Source organism: Martes martes (genome assembly GCF_963455335.1).
Source record: "Martes martes genome assembly, chromosome: 7".
In the NCBI taxonomy this organism is placed as follows: Eukaryota; Metazoa; Chordata; class Mammalia; order Carnivora; family Mustelidae; genus Martes; species Martes martes.
The window spans coordinates 43159642-43180829 of NC_137894.1; the positions used below are offsets into that span (position 1 = coordinate 43159642).

The 21188-nt window shown below is 43.6% G+C and overlaps 1 protein-coding gene across 1 annotated transcript in view; it reads left to right on the plus strand.

The window, feature by feature from the left end:
• Nucleotides 1-21188, plus strand: part of TLN2 (talin 2) — a 420526-nt gene that overhangs the window by 199163 nt on the left and 200175 nt on the right. The window lies entirely within an intron of this gene.

The following is a 21188-nucleotide window of genomic DNA, read 5'->3' on the forward strand; positions in this document are numbered from 1 at the left end:
TCCATGCTGAACAATGGGCAGATACCACATTCTCCCACATGCCAGAGGGTGAGTTTGAAAGCGCCTGTCTTCCTAGAGCCCTTGTGTTCAGGTCATTTATTCTCATGGTTTTCAAGCATTTGGGATGAGAGTTTATATATATATATGTATATATATATGTACATGGGAGCCATTGGCACATAAAAGACATTTTAATAGGAGCTGGTCAAGCATTTATATCAATTATTCAATACACGTAATATTTCACAGCAAAAATTCAGTCTAATATCTGATAGAATTGCATTTTCTGTGGGTTAGGAAAATACAATTTGTGTTACTTTTCATCCATTTGAACAAATAATAATAATAAGAAAAGATGCTTAAAGCCCAGTTTGCTGGAATGATAATATACATAGTTTGACATCTGCCAAGATGAGTACCTCAACCTCTGGAGGTTAGCAGTCAGGAGCCCAGGCAGGCCAAAGCATTGTTGACCGGAGTGTGGGAAATAAATGGACATACTCACTACTGCCCTTTATTATTGTCTTCTGTGAGACAACTGAATGCAAGTACCCGAGGCCCAAGTCTGCTTTCTCCCTGCTGCTGGCAAACTTGACAGCAAGGCTGTGCTCCCGTGCGTAAAGCATTGGATGCTGGCTGGACATTCTAAGATCACCTTGTCTTTGCACAGGAGAAGGAGACTCAGAGGATAAATGTCTTGTCCAAGGACAGATAGCTCTTAGAAGCCCACATACTGCTACGTGGGAAGTCAAATGAGAGCTTTTAGTTGGATCAAGTATCTGTGGCTGCTGCTGTGAAGTTGGCACATAGAGGAAACTGAAGATATCATGAGTCGCTTGGGTACTGGATGGTGGACTTGGAGGGGAAAGGCTTCAGGAGTGCGGGATGTCATTTCAGCACAAGGACAAACACCAGTGTGTTTCCTCTTGGCAGATACTCAATTTTATTAAAAGTAGTTTAAACTCTGCCCTACTAAAATAAGATTGTGGGCTTGTTCTTGAAGGTTGGAAGGAAGGACTAAGGCGAGTGCTGGTGATAAAAGAAGCAAGGAATGTCTCACTTTATGAGATGTTTATGCCAGCCACGCCTCTAATACACATGCCGTTTAAAATTTCATCATCACCAAAGGCTAACGCAGCTGTAGTAGTTAGATCGTTTGTTTCTTGGCAAAAGAGAATTCTTAAGGGGATGATCCGTCATCTGGATGTGCAGGAAGGAAGGTTAGATGTTAAACTTCCTACATCATTCCGCCCTTGGGTGGGATGGAATTGTACCCCCGATATTTGATTTGCTTTCATCATGAGGAGAATTGATAGATATGGCATTTCTGTCTTGATATCTCTTTGTCCTTCCTGATAGAGGGAGTTGGTGAATTTTGGGAGCCAGCCAAGCAGGGAATTAGATAAGCCAAGTCTTTATTTCCATTTTTGCCTTATATTCATAGAAGAGTAACGTTTAATAGCTTCAGGTATCCTTGAGAGAAGTGAAGAGGATTTCCGTACACAGATATTGTAAAACATCGATTTTTGCTTTTTAGAGGCTAACACAAAAATTGAAGTGCTGTGCATCAGAGACGTTATTTTAAAAATAGAGCCATTCTGAACTTATGCAAAAGGTTTTATCTCTTAGCTATGCCAGAATTACCTCTGTTTATTTGAATTTTAAAAATCGGTTATTTTGCCGTTAGAGTATTGTTAAGTATGTTAATTTGCTTTGCCTTTCCCAGTTTCTCCAAGTTTGTTTGTTTGTTTTTTAAGAAAACATCTTGTTAAAACTTCCGGAATGAATGATTTTTATTAAGCAGTTTTCAGCTTGCTTATTTGCCCCTCTCAATTCTTTCCAGGTAGAGATGACATTGTTTCCTGGGCCTTGTGTCAAGTGAAGCTTTGAAGTATTTCATGTTGGATTTAATCCATTAAGATTCTGATTGTGCTATGACTTTAGTTTTCAATAGAGCAAATTATAAAAAGGGTGAAATCATACGTGAGCTATCAACGTGGAAAGTGAGCATTCTTCTTTGTAGAGTCCTGATGTAGAAATCAGCATTCCACAATTATTTCCGCATACTAAGTGTCTTTCTACTGAGAAATAAACAATGATGCTAATTGATAGTCATTGCTCTATTTGAATCTCAAGTTGTAGTTACTTTGTCTCAGTAACAAGGTGAGGACTGAAATTTTCTTTCTTTTACTGATAATTCACTGTATCCTTCTGAGCTAAGACAAAAACAGCCGTAGTTTTCACACTGTTCACATATCCACTGAGGCATCCTTGGCCTTTGAGAGCAGCACATTCGGCTTTTACCGTGTTGTCATCCTAGAGTGGCTTGTATAGACAAAATACCAAGTAGACAATGCTATTGAAACAGGAACAAAAGTTGGAATGATATTAATACTTAGAACACTGTATACAGTAGACTTTCAATAAGGATTTGTTGAATTAAATGGAATTATTGTAAGTATATATGAATTATTATGGAGCCCATATCCTTTCTCCAAGTCTGTCCCAAAAGATTTTTCAAAGGAAGGTCTGGGTATTAAGTAAAGTCTTGCTGACTGATGATGGTCATTAAGATCCAGGATTAGAAGAAGGGTTGGATGTTTCTGTGTACCAAGTATGAGGAAAGAAAATCTGACAGTCAACGTAAATGGGAAGTTGATCTCCCACTCATTAACCCTTGTTCAGTGAGGCTCAGTAGATGTTAAGTGAGTAGGTTAGAGGAGGGTCTGGTATTTTAGAGAGAGCCCTTCAAAGGAGTTTTTACGTGGAATCCTCTTGCCAGTCAACTGGTAAGAACAAACACTAGAGCTAGGGTGGCTTATTGCTTACAGAACCAGAGCAGAGTCCTGGGTGGCCTTAGGAGAACTGGTTTTGAAATAATCGTATTCCACAGCACCCTTCTTTCTGGAATTCCCTGTCCTCATAACCTGCATGGTTTCCCCTGGTGGTCCTGGTGACTTAACTAGCTGGTGGTATGTAACCTTCTGTTTTACATTTTCCATATCCAAAATTTTGGTGGTGGAACAAAGTGTAGGTGGACTTCATCAGACTCTACCACTCCCTTGGTGTCACCCACTTTATGTGGTCCCTGGATGGCATAAATGAGATAAACATGACATGCCTGGCACTAATGGACGACCCGTACCTGGTGTTCCCATCTCTCTCTGAGAAGGAGCTTCCACGTCCACCACATGTGACACTTGCTGTGGTGATACTGATTTCAAGGGGAATCCTTCTAAGAGAAGAACCCTGAACTGAGAGCTTCAGGACTGATGTTGCCAATTGTGACTTTGGTTGTTAAAGCTTCGTATTTTTGGCCTGCTTTCCTGTATTGATGCCTGCTGGTTCTGTGGGGTTTCTGTTTTCCCCAAATGAGGCGTTTTCTGAAGTTTTCCTAAAATTCTAAGAGAGGTCTGCGTGATGCTAAGCCATGAACCGAAGGCCATGGTTTTATTTGGATGACAAGATGGTGACTCAGAGCAGGTCTTCTCGAAGTGTTGGTTCCCTTGAGAATAAGGGACATATATTGATTTTGTGTATTTTCCACTCAGTTCCTACATCTTTCTGGATGCATTTTTGAGTACATAATGCTTTTCTTTACTTTTGTAGTGTACTGTAAAAGGTAAATATTAGGCTATTAAAAAATAAAGACCCAGGCAGCCAATAAAACAGAATTCTAATCCACTTAAGCCTTGAAAAATTCCCTTAGAAAACACACAACATTCCAAAAGGAATTGAGGATGCATAGGCCATTTTAACACCTTCTTATTCTTAGAGACTCTCTTCTTTTTGTGTCTTTGAGAAAATTTTCTTTTCTGTTGATTTGGTGGTGGGGCAGTATTCCATTATATAACACGCATAAAGATAGAATGCGCAAAATTAAGTCTAGTGTCACCAAAGTTTCTGCCCCGTTGGAATATTTTATTAGGTCTCTTGGCTCCAGCATATTTGACTTCTTTCTTTTTTTTTTTTTTTAAAGGCTTATGTAATTGAATTACTTCACTCTTAGCATTTGAACCACTTTCTGGGAAACCATCTTTATTTCCAAGCTAGTAGATTAGCTCTTAGGGTGAGGGACTGTGTCTTAGATATATTTATATTATATGTTAGGGCTTAGCAGAGTGCAGACTATATTACCAGTATGCAGCAACTGCTTATTTAATTGATTTTGATAGTGTTAAGGTGGCACCCTTTAAAAACTGAATTTTCCTTCCACTTAGGTAGCCATTTGAAAATCTCAGAGCACTGAACTCCATCCCAGTGCTCAAAACACTGAATTGCTGTAATTACTGAAGGGGATTTCAGACTCATCAGAGAAAGTTCGGTTGCTATCGTCTTTCCTTGTTTATAAATTAATCTACGGATTGGAATTCTCTAGCCTTTCTTCCCATCTCCACCATTCAGTGAAAGTGGAGAGAAAGCTCTTCTTAAGTTTAAAAGCTGATAAAGAGGGGGGTGCCTGACTGTCTCAGTCAGTACAGCATGTGACTCTTGATCTAGGGGCTGTAAGTTTGAGCCCCACCTTGAGCATAGAGCCTATACTACAATAAAAAAAATAATAATAATAAAAAGCTGATAAAAGACTAAATTTGGACCCTTACCTCAGACTATATATAAAAAATAATTAAAAATGGATCAAAGGTTCTAAATGTAGGAGCTATTTGACTGTAAAACTCTTAGAAGGAAATACAGGTGGAAATCTTCACGACCTTGAAGTAGGCAATGATTTCTTAAATATGATACCAAAAGTATAAGCAATGAAAGGAAAAAATAAATTGGACTTCATCAAAACTAAAAGAACATTGGGCCATGATAAGACATTGTCAAGTAAGTAAAGAGACAACGTATAGAATGCGAGAAAATGTTTGCGAGGAAATTAAGTATCTGTTAAGGCTCTAGTCTCAGGAATATAGAAAAAACTCTGATGATTGAACACCATTAAGTATGATGTTAACCGTAGGTTTTTTGTAGATAATCTTTATCAAGTTGAGAAAGTTCTATTACAGCTTACTGACAGTTTCTATCATGAATAGGTATTGGAGTTTGTCAGATGCTTTTCTGCATCTATTAACACAATCAGGTGATTTTTCTTTTTTGGTCTGTTGAAGTCAACCAGTCTAATAGAAGGCAAGAAATTTGAGGAGGGCCAACCAAACATTCTGAGAGCTGAATGAGGACTTGACAGTGCCCTCCCTGGATTTTGTTTTTATAATCATCTCACCAGATAGTTACTCTTTCCCACCAACACCATCAGTCTGGTAGAACTTAGCCTTAAGAGCATCTGTGCCAGAGGAAAAATTCCACAGATTTGGAGGCTCTCATTACAGATGAAGGTAGTTAATAATTTAATAATTTGATAACCTCAGGCTGGGTTTGTTTTGATAGGAATTGCTTGTTTCTGTTACCACTCTCTGTGAATGTATCACAAAGAGACAGTATTTTGGGGGATCTGTATTTAGTTGATGTCTGACCCAGCGATTTGAGTTCTACCATTAGCCTTTTTTTGCTTTCTGACTTTTATGTACCATATAACTAAATCAATAAAAAAGAGAATGGAAAAATAGCTCTGTTTAACGTTTCGGGGGATGATGGAGTAATGTTGTCTATAAATATTTATATATTCCTGAGAAAATGCCTTTTTCTTCTGACATTTAGACTGACTCATGGAGAGATTCACCACTGGGGAGGAAAGAGAATAAAGAAACTTCTTTTTCTCAGTAAATTTATACGTGTCTTTCAAAGGTAAACAGAAGAGAAGGAAACTCCAAAGGATTTTTCATTATAATAGGGTTTGTTTTTTTTTTTTCTGGAGCATTGAAATATTTAGCCAGCCCTTCCTCATCCAGGATAGTAACCAGGGAAACGTGAATGTGTAATTGAATGCTTCCCCAAATCCAAATAGATGAGTTTGGCTTATAGCTTCCTGTGTGTCCCATAGCTTCCCTTCCATCCAGCTTCCCCCCCCCCCCCCACCTCTCTCTCTGCACCTGGTCTCTCCTACTTCCCTTATGCCTCCTTTCTCCTAGTCTTGGCTTCAGTCCTGCCTGCCTGAGTCACAGACTCCCACATTCCTGGTGTGTCAGCTACAGTAATGGATAGAGAGCCTTTGGGCAGCCCGAAGCCCAGCCCCAGTAAGTACTCACCTGCCTTTCCTGGGGAGGGTGCTTGGAAGCAAAGCTGTGCTTCCTTGCTTGGAAGCTGCTTGAGCATGCTTTCTGCGTTTCAGAAATCTGGCAGGCAGGCAAAGGGAAAGCTGTGCTCTTTCACTTGGCTTGAGTTCCTGCAGCCTGCCGTAGAGAAAGTACTTCGACCTTCTGATCAGGGGTAGGTCTTCACTGATTAGAAACCAGAAGGTTGATTATTACAAATGTATGAAGTTTGGGGAGTAAATAAAATCTTTGTGAAATGTGGGGCCACGATACTTTAAAATCAAGACCAACTCTGAGAAAGTTGACATCCACTGAAATAATGGAGAAGAGCGAGCACTCTTTTGTTTGGGGCTCTCATGACCATCTTTGGTGTAGGGGACCTAGAGTTAAAAGGTAGTAGTCCTCTGAGGACTTTATGGCAAATCGTGGGACTCCCCATGTGGATTTTTAAGGGGGCTTGCTCAATGAATTCTTAGTCTTATTTAAGCCTTCTATAAAATAAATATATAAATAATCACCTATCATCTTTTCAAGTTGAGAGTTTTATAGTGAGGTGTTTTTCTTAATATTCAGATGTGTGTGTGTGTGTGTGTGTGTGTGTGTGTGTGTGCGTGCATAGCATACATGATGGTGATGGTAAAACCTGTCCACTCTAGCATCATTGGGAGCTTTGGTGATGCAAGAACAGGATGACAGTGAGTGCTACCATTCAGCACCGGTAAGACAGGGGCCACAGAGTCCTCGCAAGTCCGGGGTAGAAGTTACTTAGCTTTCTTCTTCTTGCATACAAATTTAAATGTATTCTTACAGCTTTCAGGACAACCCCAGCACCTGTTTTGGGGACTTCAGTTGTTACAGGCAAATAGTGAACGGAGGGCACGGCAATGTCACGTGGACAACTTGAACCACCATGTGGGGTGGCACTAAGGTTGGACGGCTCTTGCTTGTGCTGTGGTCTGTTCTTGTTATGACTGAACCTCATGCATTTGGATGTTGCCGGGGAATGTCCAGAAGGATCCAGACTAATCCTGGAGCCTCAGGGATTCCTAGCTATCCAAATTCTTAGAGCCCTGACTTCATTCTGGAATCACTAAGGTGCTAGAAAGACTTTATGATCAGAGTGAAGTTGACCCTTACTCTAGACTCATTCCCCTGTATGGCTGCTGGGGTCCTTTCTGTATAAGGAGCAGCATCTGGTCCAGTGAATGGTACTCAGTGAGTCTCTGTGGGTAAATAAATGGGTGACTGCATTCTTTAAGAAGTAAGCATTTTCTGCACCGTTTCATGAAGCGTTTAAGTAATTGGCTTCCTGCCATCCTGAGAAGCAGTCAGGACTGAAACCCATGGTCTCTCTCTCTCTCTTTTTTTTTTTTAATCAGTTCAGTAGAGATTTTAGAACTAGAGGACCCACAGTCTCTCTCTGGGTTAAAGTTTTTCTACATCTAAAACCTGAGTACTATATTACCCCACTGACCTCCCTGTAGGCAAGGAAGAAGAAGATTACACGAGCAGAACATGGGAGGCTGGTTTTCAGGGAAGAGCCATTACCCTTCCTTCTCTCTCTGCTGGCTTGACGACTGTTAATTATCTGATTCTGTATCTTCTTGGAGTAAAGAAAAACCTTTTAGAATTCTATATTTTGCTTTTATCCAAACAGGGTATTGGGCATTAGTAATAATGGTAGCAGCAAATACTGTGGTTTGGCTTTTCTGATAAGATCCTTGTTCTATGTTAGGTGAGTTTTGCATGAACTGAGATATGGTGTGTCTGTGTGTAACACTGGATTCGTGAGGTCACACAGGCCCCATGTCATGGTACTGACATAGGCCATTGAGACAGTGGCCTCCCAATCCAAATTTGTGTCTGACTCCCGTTCAAAGTGTTTTTTTTTTCCATAGCATGGTTTATCCAAGTATTAGTCAAGGCAGTGGAAGGGGTATACTTTAAATTTGCTGAAAGGTAGTGGTAGTATTAAGGAAAGTAGAAAGCTTCTCAAATCGGAAGGAACTGGCCTAATTTTATTTTATTTTATTTTTTTAGTAGAGACATAATTTCTTTTAGATACTTGTTTCTCTGTAATAAAAAGGAAAGAAATCAAATGGAGGAATTACATCTGCCTGTTTATCAAATAGTTGCTGAAAATCTGCCCAATGTTGAGAATAATAAATAATTGTGGGCCCTCAGGGAGCTTACCATGATATGGAAATTTGGCTCAGAAACAGTTACTCAGTGTTCAGATTTTATGGAATACCTACTCATTCACCAGGCCCTGTACTAGGCCCTGGAGTCACCAAGTCCTGGGTGTTGAGTATTGTCTGCGAGGGGAATAGAGGGTGTGACAAACTGAGTCATGAACAAAGGGTAGACTTCCCCAGGGTGGAAGGGTAACTTTTTCTGATGACATCTGGAACGCTACCCTTCTCCCTCATCTACCCAGTCCTGTCCATTTTGTAAAGCTGAACTTTTATCTCACCCTCAGCCCGATGTTATTCTTAACTGATTTGACCCAAAGTTTGTCTTCATCCCATGGATCCTTCTGGTCCTCTTGCCATTGTGTCTACTTTTCTTTCCCTGGTCATCTCTGCACCCAATATGGGGCTCAAACTCATGACCCTGAGATCAAGAGTCCCATGCTCTTCTGACTGAGCCAGTCATGCATCCCACTACTTTGTTGTTGTTGTTATTGTTGTTGTCATTGTTGTCTCAGCTTCTTGGTTACCTCTTAAAAGGGTCTTCTCTCTGGGTGTGGGTCATATGTGTGCTGCGACAGCAGAAGCCCACTGAATTCAGCACCAGCCTTGTTCCATCTCATTTATTCCCTGAAGCACTCAAGACAGTGTCCTGTACATTATCAATGATGGGCAAATAATTACTGATTAACTACTTACCAGCCCCCTCTCTTGCTTTCATTATAGCCATGGGTCTGGATTCTGGCTGTGTCCATAAGATACTTGTGCCATTGTGCCCTAGATAAGTAGGTCTACATCTCAGTGTATTTTGTTGAATGTGAGAGAAGATTCTACAGAAGGTCGTGAAAATGAGTCATTTGAGGAATGAAATATTGAATTGCTTGGCATCAAAAGGCCTGGGGAGCTTCCTGTTTCTTTATACAAGGGAAGGGATGATGTCACAAGGAAGATAATCATTCCATTTTATCAGAATTAGAATAACTGAAAATTGTCTTGTGTGGTAATAGAATTTATTTAATTCCTAAAGAAAAGTGTGTACTATGACCAAAGCCAAAATCAGTCAAATTCAAAAAATAAGTTTTACCACACCAATAAAATGCTTACAGTCTCTTCCATGCATGCTATAGGAATCCTAAGTACTGTACATCTTCCATCCCACATCCTACAGTGATAAGCATTGTCTATGCCTCAGTTAGTTTTGTTTGGTGGTAATGAAGTAAGACCCCGGTAGATGTCCCCAGCTTAAAAGCCCTCCCCAACCCCAGCACGACCTAGTACTGTTGTGACTGTGGATGGAAATTATCATACCAATATGCCTGTGCGTTGTGCTGACACCAATATCTGCATCTATGCCTACGTGTGCATGTTAATAATCACAGTATATATATAATTTCCCTGTAGATAATTACAGATATTTGACTGTATTGTTAGTTTGTGTCAAAATGGTTACTAATTTCCTGTATTTAAGAGAATTATACTAATTGAAATCTGAGTTGAACCATAATTAGCTTGGTGTATTAGTTTACTGAGGGCAGCCATAATGAAGAACCGCAAACTGCTGGGTTAACCAATGGAAATCTATTGTTTCTGAGTTGTGGAAGCTGGAAGTCCCAGACCAGGGTGAGCTTCTGAGGGCTGAGAGTGGGGAGGGTCTATTCCAGGCCCCTCTCCTTGGCTTAGCCACCATGTTCTACCAGTGTCTCCTCACATTGCCTTCCCTCTGTGTGCGTCTCTGTGTCCACATTTCCCCCTTTTATAAGGACATCAGTCATTTTGGATTAGGGCCCACCCTAATGCCCTTGTTTTACCCTGATTATAAATATCCTATCCAAGCAAGGTCCCATTCTGAGGTTCTGGGGGTTAGGACTTCACCAGTGAATATTAGGGGGTAGGAAACCGTGCAACCAGTAACACTACCTTGGGTGTTGTATTTGAGGATGGGTATCCATTTTACCAGCCATCACTGTTATGACGGAATACTGTAGCATGATCGCTGTAGAAGAGGCACTCACACTTACAAAGTCAGGAAATTCTTCAGTCCTGCCATTTCTTTAAGGATCCTTACCCTTTGTTTCCCACTCTTGATTAGTCCCTGCGTTTCTTTTATTTTTCCAGCTTTATCCTAAGTTTTATATGTTTTTGAAATTGTTTTCCAAGAATTATTCCAGGTTGTAGACACGTTGTATACAGGTTGTATACAGGCGACACTGTCTTAAAAAGAGTAGTTTAAAATACTGGGCCACACTCAACTGTGCTGTGAAGAGTTTACCATTTAATGTCCTCTCCCATGGGATATGTTTGTTTCTTCCCTGTGCTCTTGATGAAGTAATATTTAGGTGTATAGATCTAAATTTGATTTGGTTCCATTACTTGGAAATGTAAATCTTATCCATAACTCACTGATAAAATTGGCAAGACTTTTGATTTGGCTTTAGTAAGTATAGGAAACTGGTACTCTGTCAGAGTACTTCAATTTAGTTAGTATGTTTTTTTGAAATTCCAGTTTGAACCACAAGGCAGTTCTGAAAACTTGAGCTGACAGAAAGCAAAGCATTGATAATTACTGTGTATGTCCACTCTTTTCTTTAGTAGAGTCAAGTCCTGTCCTTTCTTCTGTTACTTCTATTCTTAGCAACATATTTTAGAATTTATGTTAAACATCTATCTTTCCTCTGCGTCTTTTCTGTAAATCTGGTTTATTGCCCATGCCAGATGTTTTCCCCCTGGTCACGCCTGTTGTCAATTCTGTCTTTTGATATGGTCCCTTGCAGCCTAAGCCCTTGCTAGCAAGATCATTCTGTGGGCTAAATTGAACTATAAAATCTAGATTGATTATTGGCTTTCTTGGTTGTTAATGCATGTTCATTTAGCTAACCCATAAATCAAACTGCTGATATCTGTAGACTCAGATTTTTTTATTGTCTTAATATCTTCTGGGTTGCTTCTTAAAAATACTGATGATTCCTTTAAAAAAAAAAAAGTCTAGCTTAAGAAAATCTGAAAGAATAAAAATTTTTAAATAGAAAAATCGTATTGCCCTCTTAGTTTATAATAGTGAAAACTTACAAGTGGCTGATACATACAAAAACAAAGCTAGAGCTGAGTAAATTGTGATGGCTTACACTATAATATCATGTATCTATTTTTAAAAAGTTTCTAGAAACTGTACAATCCTGTGGGAAAAGATTATTGTGTAATTGCAATGGGGGAAACATCAGAATACAGAATTACATAGAGCGTGTCATCTCAGCCACATGAAATTAAGCATAAACAGAGGAAGATTGTCAAGATGTTAACATGGCTTATGTTTGGGTGGGGTGGGACCATTCACTGAAGCACGGATAATGACAGAGTAGGGTTTAAGCCTCCCCTTCTCCTGTGGATGCCTGTTACTTAAGAGACATAACCTCTTAAGCCTGATGATCCCGGGCAGATAGGACTTCTCTAACTGAACTGTTGAGTGACTTGTCAGAACACAACACATGACAATTCAGTTATTAACAAAAGCCTGAACAATATATACATTTCACTCATTTTACTGATCTGCTAACACAAGCACTATGTTCATTTTTCCATGATGTCTTCCTGTTTTAAACACACAGTAAGAGGCAGAGCCCCCTCTATCAAATCCCGTAACCACAGTGTCCTGGTCACCTTACCTGGGGGACATCTGTCATCCTTAGCATGGTGTGATGTTGAAGAGCTGGTGACCTGATGTACAGAAAGGGTTTAGAATCCATGTAGGCACATAATTGGTTTTATATGTTTGCTGCTGATGATTAAAAAAATGGAAAAAGAGATGTTTTTGTTCCTGCTTTGAGAAGGGAAAGCCACAGTAAAGATTTATGTACCCTGCAGACAGCTGGACTTGACGACTTCTCTGTCTGAGATGGAGATATACCGGAGGCTATACCGGAGGCTAGATTGAGTTTAACTGAGACGTGGCGATTTTCAGATATAAAATGGGGGGGTGATCTTGGAATGAGTGCCCACAGAAAATGGGGACATTCCAGAAAAATCTCATCTAGTGTGTGAATGCTGGATTGGGACTGTGGTTCGACTCTTGAGTCTCCAGAAACGTGTATTTCAATCAAGTTCCTTGCTTTAGTTCAGTTCTCCACACAAGTGCCAGATTTCTAGGTCTGAGCTCTAACAGAAATGCCCTTCTGATTTATGGTTCATGGATTAACATAGATAAGCCTCGAGAATATGTTTTTAATATTCCCTTTTCTCTTCAGCGTCCGCCCTTGCCAAAACCACACTCTGTTGCCTCTTTCAGTGATGGATGGTGCTGTGGGTTTGCAGTCTTGAACTCACGGGTCAGAGGTCAGTGCTGAAAACCTCTGTAGCGAAAGGGATTTGGAAGGAAGGAGTAGGAGATTTCTCCGTGTCTTAACCGAAAGCAAGCCTGGTGGTGTGCCCTGTTGCTGCACAACCCAAGTGCAGGCTGCTTTGGCAGTTTTCAATCTAATGGATGCTTTTTTAGCATTAAAAAACCCAAGCATGAGAAAGGGGTCCCGAGAAGGAACTTGGAGTTCTTTTCATTCATTCTTCCAGGTTCAGTGTACAATACGCTGAATATTTTTTTCCAGATCATTGCAGAACAAAGCCCTCTATTTTTCCCAAGTCAAACCCAGTCCATCTGTACCCATCCCCATGGTGTTTACCCTAGTGACTGAGCTTCTGTTTATCAGCGTCCCTAGCCTGGAGAATCTGCTTTCCTGGGATTTTACAGCCTTGTCACCAGGGGTCAGAAAAAAAACAACAACAAATAAGGGGATGAGTGTATTCCCAGTTATCCAAACAAAGAGTAAATAATTCACAGTTCTCCTGGTCTTGACCTTCACTTTCATTTTTCTTCTGTTATTTCTTGGACTTGACCTTTTATTTTTCTGTCCCATGTATTTTTGTAAATAGCCTCCAGTCATTTGAATGAGTGAGGGTCTAGGAGTTCTAAGTCAGAATTCGCTTTGGAGCCTTCTTCGTCCTCTACCTTGGGAAAGGGAGCAAATAGCAGGACTGCAAGGTGGATTCCAGGGGGACTAAGACGTGGGGATGATTTATTTCGTCTCAGCAGCCGCAGGGGAACAGTGACATTGCCAGAAAGCTGGTGCAGCCTTCTTAGTGATCTGACGGAAACGAAGGCATATTCCACAGGAATACTCTATCCTCCCAGACTCTCTATCTGTGAAATGGGGATGCAAAAAAAAAAAAAAAAATCTATTATACTTTGTAAGCTGTTGGCATATCAGGTGAGTCTGTGGAAGGGCCCTGGGACTCTCTGGTGCCAGATAAACACTAGAGCACTTCCTGTTGTTGCAATGGGGACCTGAGCTGGGGAGAGCTGGCACTGGAGCACGGATTATGGCTGAGTGCTCCACGGGCTTAGGAGAAGAGTGGGATCCTGCACTGGGGGTGGTTGGAAGGACTAGTTTAGGAAAGCCAAGCTCGATGTTAGGCTTGTAGGTTGAGTAACGGGGAAGAACTGGGTGGCTGGTGCATTTCAAACAGAGGTACGCCACAAGGGCTAAAATAACGGAGGTGGTTTTGTAGGAAGTGAAGATACATAGTTTTGTTAACATTTCAAGTTCTTACAGCGTGAACGGGAGAAGGCAAATGAGGGGATGGGAGGCCCTGACCCTGGGACTGCAGGGTTTAGACCTGATTAGTCGCACCTTTCACAATTGTGTGTGTGTTAAAATTCTCTCTCAGCACAATTAGAACACTACGAGCACGTAGGTGTCTGCTCCGCTTCCTTGAGCAGGTCTTCTTCCCAGTTCTTCTGCCCCTTATCAGCTCTGCCAGAGGTCTGAATTGATCTGTAGGAACCCCCTAACTCCTTAGAACTTCCAGGTAATCAGGCATCATCTTTAATAAAGGGCAGCTCTTGATTTGTCTGGAAGTTCTGAAATGCAACATTTTTAGATGGTACTAAGTGAGAGGTACTGAGTGCAGCAAGACTTCCCTGGGAGGACATCTTTAGGACCAATGATCTCCTTCATGATGGAATTTCATATGCCCGCGCCAAGAACTGAGTGGGGATGGGAGGGCAAGTTGAAGGCATCCAACTTCTAGTTGGACCGTGTATGTAGCCGATGATTGTGGCAGCACGGGAAGGTCTGGTTGTGGTTTCCTAGCATTAATCTCAAGATGACAGTTTCTTCATCGGAAAATGGAAAACAGTGTCAAATCTTTTCCCATCATTGTGTACTCTGTGTTGTGGGCACGCTGTTGGGCTTTGTTCTTGGAGGTAGGATTGCTGGCTGGGCCCTCCCTCCATGTATTAAATACAGCCTGATCCCTTCTCTGTGGTGGGTACTTTGCAGTGAGCATGGCACATGGTCCCCGTCCTCAGGGGACCTCCACGTGTTCCTGACTTATTACGGCCTGGGTTCTTTTTCCAGGTTCTCATTTGCCAGGCTGGAGAACTTCATCTCCTGAGCCACGAGGTTAAGCTTCCATGGTCCACGGAACAGGTTGTAGATGAGCAGAAATAGTGGGGCCTGCTGGGTGCTGGGTGATTGTCTTCCGTTCATCCATTTGTCATGCTATTAGGTGGATAATTCCTAATGACTAACTTAGAAAAAAAATCTGTTCACGTCTTTCCCTGCAGTACATTTTAATTCCACAAATATTGCCTAAGCATCCCCTGTGCGGCGGACATTGTACTAGGGCTGAGATGGTACAGTCCTTCCTGTGGGAGGACGGTGAGGGAGGGAGACCCGGCACAGCAAACGTATCCCCGATGCCGCTTTGTGTGTGTGTCTCAGTGCGGGTGTCCTGGGGGCGGGCGAGCACCCTCAGCGGTAGCCCAGTGGGTGAAGGGTCATATGGGGCGTTTGCAAGGCAGCTCTGGGTGCCAACCCCTTGGCTGGAATTTTTATTGACGTGCCCCAACTGCTGCTGAGTTCACACCTGTGTGGGTGGTTAATCATTTCCTCTCTGTTCCTTTATCGCCTGACCTTTTAACGGTCATTTCTAGTTGAGGTATGCAGAGTCGAGCAGTGTCCTGACTTTCCTCCGTGAAGAACTAAAGAGAGAACCTTCTGTGAATGTTCTCCCTGCTTTTCTGGTCTCCCCTCTCTGGATGCCCAGGGGGAGCCTGACCATCCTGGTCTTTTTCTTTGTGGGGAGGAAATCCCATCCGCTGTGTTTATGTACCGTTTTCCCTGAGTTTAGGATTAGCTGGAGTTCTCGCTTCAGGGTTGTGAATGTGGGGGACTGTAAGGGGAGCCTCGCTACTCAGACTCTCCTGGGCCCTCACTAGTTGGCAAAAGGGAGGTGTGAAGGGCCCAGTGCGGGAGGGGCAGGTTCTTAAGGAAGGCCTGTGGCTCCCTGTTGAAGCTGGCTGCAGGTGGGATGGAAATGGGACATGCCGCCTTCTCTCCTCCTCATCCCTCCCTGAAGGAAAGGCAGCTGGCTCCCCGTGAACAGTTGCGCTGACTCACCCTTCTAGATGGTGACACATGGACCCCTGGAAGTGTCTGGTGGGCTAAGTATCAGATACTGAAAGTTCTGTGTTTGAGCTGAGCCCCAAGGGCACCTGAGTACAGACAGCCCAAGAAAGCAAGATAGAGGGCAAGACCCTGGTTTTTGCTTTTGAAGGCTCCTCTGGGGAGTTATTATCTTATCATAGGATGGCTATTTACTCATTGACTGAGCTGTTCCCCCTTCCTCCCTTGCGGAAGAGCAGGTAAGGGGTGGAAAGAAAGGAAGCTCTTTCCTGGCGTTTCTAGCGGAGAGCAGAATTGTTCACTGGAGACTGAGGTGAATGATAGGCCTGTGTTTTATATAGACTTTTGGTTATAAAATGTGGCTGTTCTCAGGGCTATATTCTGCCCGCTGAGAGGAGAGCAGGTACAGCCATCATTACTCGGTACAGTGGTCTTCTGATGAGTCAGAATGGAGCCAGTGGCTGGAGGAAGACAGAGGAGAGGGGTGGTGGCCCTCCTTACTTTCTTCAAGATCCGAGGTCCCACTGAGGCATGGTAGCCTGGCTCTGTTGTCCTGCCAGCTGAGTACGACACCTCTGCTTACAGGGGAGTGTGCAGGGCCCCATGGCCCCTCTCCCAGGTCGTGTCTGGGCAGAGTTAATTGACAGGCCCCAGGGCAGGAGTCTACTTTGATGCCAGCCCTGATCCACACCACGGGGTGCACTTCTGCTCCCTGAGGCTCTTGGACTAAGGGAACCGACTGACGTCCAGGATAGCCCGAGTGCGGGAGTTCGTTGTTCCACAAACACGCTCGGCTTCGTGGCTCATCCTTGGATAATTCTGCGTCTCCGAAAAGCCTTTTGAATGACTTGAACAAGGATGAACACAGGAGCTGAACAGTGAACAGGGTCACTAGAAGGGGAGTGCTGTCTACACAGGGATCTTGGTCGTCTTTGCTCCGTAAAGTCTGTGATCGTGTCTACTACATAATAGACGTAAAATAAACAGTAAATGGAATTTTGCAGCTCAGACAGTGGCTGAATAGAGTGTGCTGCTTCCAGTGTTTCTCCAGCCCCGGTAGCTAAAAGAGTAATAACAAACCCGTACCTGGTACTTTCTGCCTTTGACCTGTGTTCCTAGATTTCTGTAGTAACCTTAGGAGGTTACTAGGAAGAGGAAGAAACTGAGGCAGGCTGCAGTTAAGCAAGCAGCTCAGAGTCATGAACTGCTAAGGCGGGAATGGAGTTGGAGCACCTCAAAGCCCTCACTGGTAAGGGCGGAGATCCGAGGGGTGGCTGCTCATCCTGGCCAATGGCGGGCATTTCTTTGGCAAGGAGGAGCCCTTGGCTGAGCTGGCCTTGTTTGTTCCAGGGTGGACTGGCCGGAGCCTGGGCAGCCTGCACCGCTGCCACCATCCTGAGCTGTTTACAGCTCCCTGGGACCAAGAAGTGTTGACTTTAAAAGGAGAATGTCTGGGTTTCACCCCTGGTTCCATTGGCTCAGCTACCACAATGGATGGCACAGAAAGGTTCCACGTTGGCCCCAGGTGACCTTCACACATAAAATCAGGACAGAAATGGTCCGAATGAGAAGAAATTATGAAAAGGAAAATAATGTATCTCTTATGAACTTTATACCCTGCCTTTTAGCAAGAAACCCAAACCACCACAAAAAGACTTAAGACCCAGCCAGCTAGCATACATTCAGACTGGGGTGAAAGGAAACGAAGGGCAGGATCATAAAATAAAGACAGGAGTTAGACTACAAAGCACTTGGCTTTGAGCCTTGTTGTAGCCACACCAAAAAAAAAAAAAAAAAAGGAAACCTGCTCCTCTGTTCTAGGCTCCCTGCCTGGAGAGGCCGGAATTAGCCAGAGGGTTGGAGTACAGGGAAGTGGAGGTGAGGCTCCATTTGTAGGCTGCACCGGTGCCCTGAGAACATCTCCCTGGAGAGGGAACAGAACGTTAGTCTTGATCGTGGTGTGATTTTCTCAGGGCTTTAGTGGATGTATAGTAAGACTTCTCATAAGAACTGAAAACTCATACTCATTCTTATTTGACATAAGTTCCTGTATGCTTTGGTCCTGTGATCTTTTTGCCATAAGCCAGGACCGTTAATTTCAGCACGTGTCTGCTTCGCAAGTAGCTCACTGGGCTGTGCGTGGGGCTGGAAACAGCTCACTGCCATGTTCCCTGTGTAACTATGGCTAAACCTTGGTTTCAGATCTCGTTGACGTTTGCCTGCGTGGATCATCTTCTTGTGTGATAAAAATACCATGTCTTTCACATACATGCAAATGTATAACCTTGTAGTTGATAAGCATTATCAACATGCATACCTGATTATGCATGTCTAAAATTCCCTCAAAGGAAATCATCGGTCTTGTTCCACGCTTTGTGTCGGGAACACTGAGAGCCTGGAGTAAGATGGCGACACTGGAGCCTTTTAGTCTTTTGGCCCCTGAGCAGTGCTCTGAGAGGGACTGATTTTGGTGGTTTGGTGTTTCTGTGTTATGTCGGCCACATTGTAACATTTGACATGGTAGAAATGTTGAGAACATGAGTCTCGCGGTGAATCTCCAGTGTCCCTCCTTATGCTGAATGTCTACCTTGAGCTAAGGATAGTCATCTCCATTCTGTGGCTTGTCCTGTGAGATGTTACAAGGAGAGGACAGGGGAATCCCATGGGATTAGTTGGCCAAGCATCCAGTGTCTGCTGGGCAACTCCTTTCATGCGAGCCAGTCGCACCCCTGCTCTCTGAAGAGCAGAAGGAGGAGAAATGGCAGGCCTGGGAATGAACCTGGACCCAGGCTCCTTCCCAGTCCAGCGCCCTCCCCTTGAATGGCCTTGCCTACTCCTCTCCTCTCCCAGGCCCAGAATGGAGATCATGCACGCTGAGGTGCCTGCCTCCTGGAAGGGCACTTAGCTGTCTTGGGACTGCCTCTTGGGCCATTGTCAGGTGGAAACCTTGTCTGTACAGATGCTGTGCAGATACGGAGTTCGTAGCAACTACACGATACATACTTCTGGATAAAAAGCCTGAAGGACATGAACGGGAGTCGTTGCTTGTTGCTCCACTCCTGCCAGTAGGCCTCCTCAAGAGACAGGGAGACGAGTCTGTCCTTGCTCCGCCAGCCCCTCCTCTCTTCTCTCTCCTGAACCTGCTACTCTGGCTACCACCTCCCCCGGCCACCCCCCACCCCAGCTGCTTCTTACCTCAGCTCCCAGAGACCTCCCTGCCAGATTCAGTGGTTTCTCCATCCACATCTTCTTTGGTCTGTGATCAGCACTTAGCACAAGTGCGCTCTCCCTCCTGCTCAATGCACCTTCTTCTGGGCCCGCCCTCTCTTGGCTCTCCTTCTTCACCTACCACTAGGCCTCCTGGCCAGTCCCTTCCCGTCCTGATTTTAGAACACTGTTCCAGGACTCCGTCCTCCCGTCTCTCTCTTCCTCACTTCCCTAGATGATCTTTCTAGTCCTAAGGATTGAAATATGAGCTCCCCACCCCCCGCCCATTATGCATCCTGTTTTGTATTTGACCCTGTTCTACTTCTCCACCGAATATACCCCAAAGAAACTCATTAGAGAATTTTCACCCCAAACCTGTGCCTCTAGCAGCTTCCCCCACATCAGCTAGTGGCCTTTTTGTTTTTCCAGTTGTTTTGGATAGAGATTTTCCTTCACTGCTGTCTATGTTCTGCTTCTCTCCTTCTGCTTCCTAAATCTCTGGGCTTCTCTCCTGTGTTTCTTGTTGACCCACAGGCCTAGGTTCTGTCTGGTCTTTCTGTCTGCTCCCTGCTGTTCTATCTGCCCCTTTCTCCTCCCCCATGTGTCTTCTGTTCCCTTTTGAGCTCCAGTGTTTACGGTCTTGCTGTTATGTTCTGCTTTCATCCCCATGTCATGGCTCTGCATTTTCCTTTGATGGACTCTCTCTTGGCTTGGCTAGAGGGACCGTGAATTTGCTCTGCAGAAGGCCCAATTATTAGCCTGGGAAGGGCAGCCTTCATGAAGGGACACTTAAAATACTTCCTTTTCTCAGGGAATGGAAGAGATTAACCATCCCATCCTCTCTGGTGCATTCCATAAATGGGACCCACAATAGAGTTCCAAGGTCTTTACCACTGACCATCAGTCATGCTCCTGAATCTCCATGATTCGGGAAACCTCACAATTTTCACCAGCCCCAGAGGGGTAGACTGTTCCACAATAGACTATTCCGGATCTGAGTGAGATCTCTACATTACAGTAAATTTGTCAATTGATGTCTAGAGTTTAAGTTTTCCCCCAGAGTTAGGTAGACCCCTTCATCTATGGCTTTAAAAGTCCTTGATATTGAAGGTGGAAAATCCCTGGATATTTTGAACCTTCTGCCTTGTCAGCAATGCGGCCACTGCCCAGGCTGTAGTAATTGATTCAATTTGCAGAAGAATCCCAGTGAACGCAGCTGCTGTTTGTTGAGAACTGTATCTGTATCTTGACGCTTTTCAAGAAATATTTTCACAGGCAGTTCATTCAAAATGTAAGTAGAGGTCAAAATGACTTTATAGTGGTTGCTTCGCGTGGCTATATGTAAACGCAGCCCACGGATTCCAGAACATCTGTTCAAAAATGTCCTCTGTCTCCAGTTGACCCAGTCACCTGTTGTTAGGAAGCCGGTAACCAATCAAGCATGTGAAGAAGTGACGCCCCAGGGGCACCCACGGCCTGGGCCTGGTCAGCCTGCGGCCTTCTCTGCTTCTTGGCTGCCTCATTACTTCTTAGCATTTGCATTCTTTTTTTTTTTTTTTAAAGATTTTATTTATTTATTTGACAGACAGAAATCACAAGTAGGCAGAGAGGCAGGCAGAGAGAGAGGGAGGAAGCAGGCGGGACTCAATCCCAGGACCCTGAGATCATGACCTGAGCCAAAGGCAAAGGCTTTAACCCACTGAGCCACCCAGGTGCCCCAGCATTTGCATTCTTAAGTGGGAAGGGGGCATCAAGGCAGCTGGGGTTCAGGTTCACTACCTGTAAGCTCTCTAAGAAAAGGAGGGATGAAAACTTGAAATTCCTGTGTATTGATGTTATCGATGCAGTACTGGGATTCTAATGGCTCCTAACTCTGAAACCTGTTGTTGTGTTTGCCAGGATGACAGCCAGCTGGGCCTGTGTCAGATGCAGGGAAGAATCTTCTCTCATGGGCCTGAGCAAGGGGCATTTAATGGAGGCTGGCTTGGGGTTGAGGGTTAAGGTTCTGGCTACAGAAGAGAGCAGGTCATCAAAATAAGCCATAAGCTGCCAACGCAAAGGAAATGGGCCAAATTTTTGGATTTAGGTTTTAAAAAGAAGTCATTTATGAAATAAAACCTAGCCTAAATCTGTATACTTTCTAAAGCTGGGCATTGGGCTCCCACTGATGACCCCTTGGGGTTTGGTTC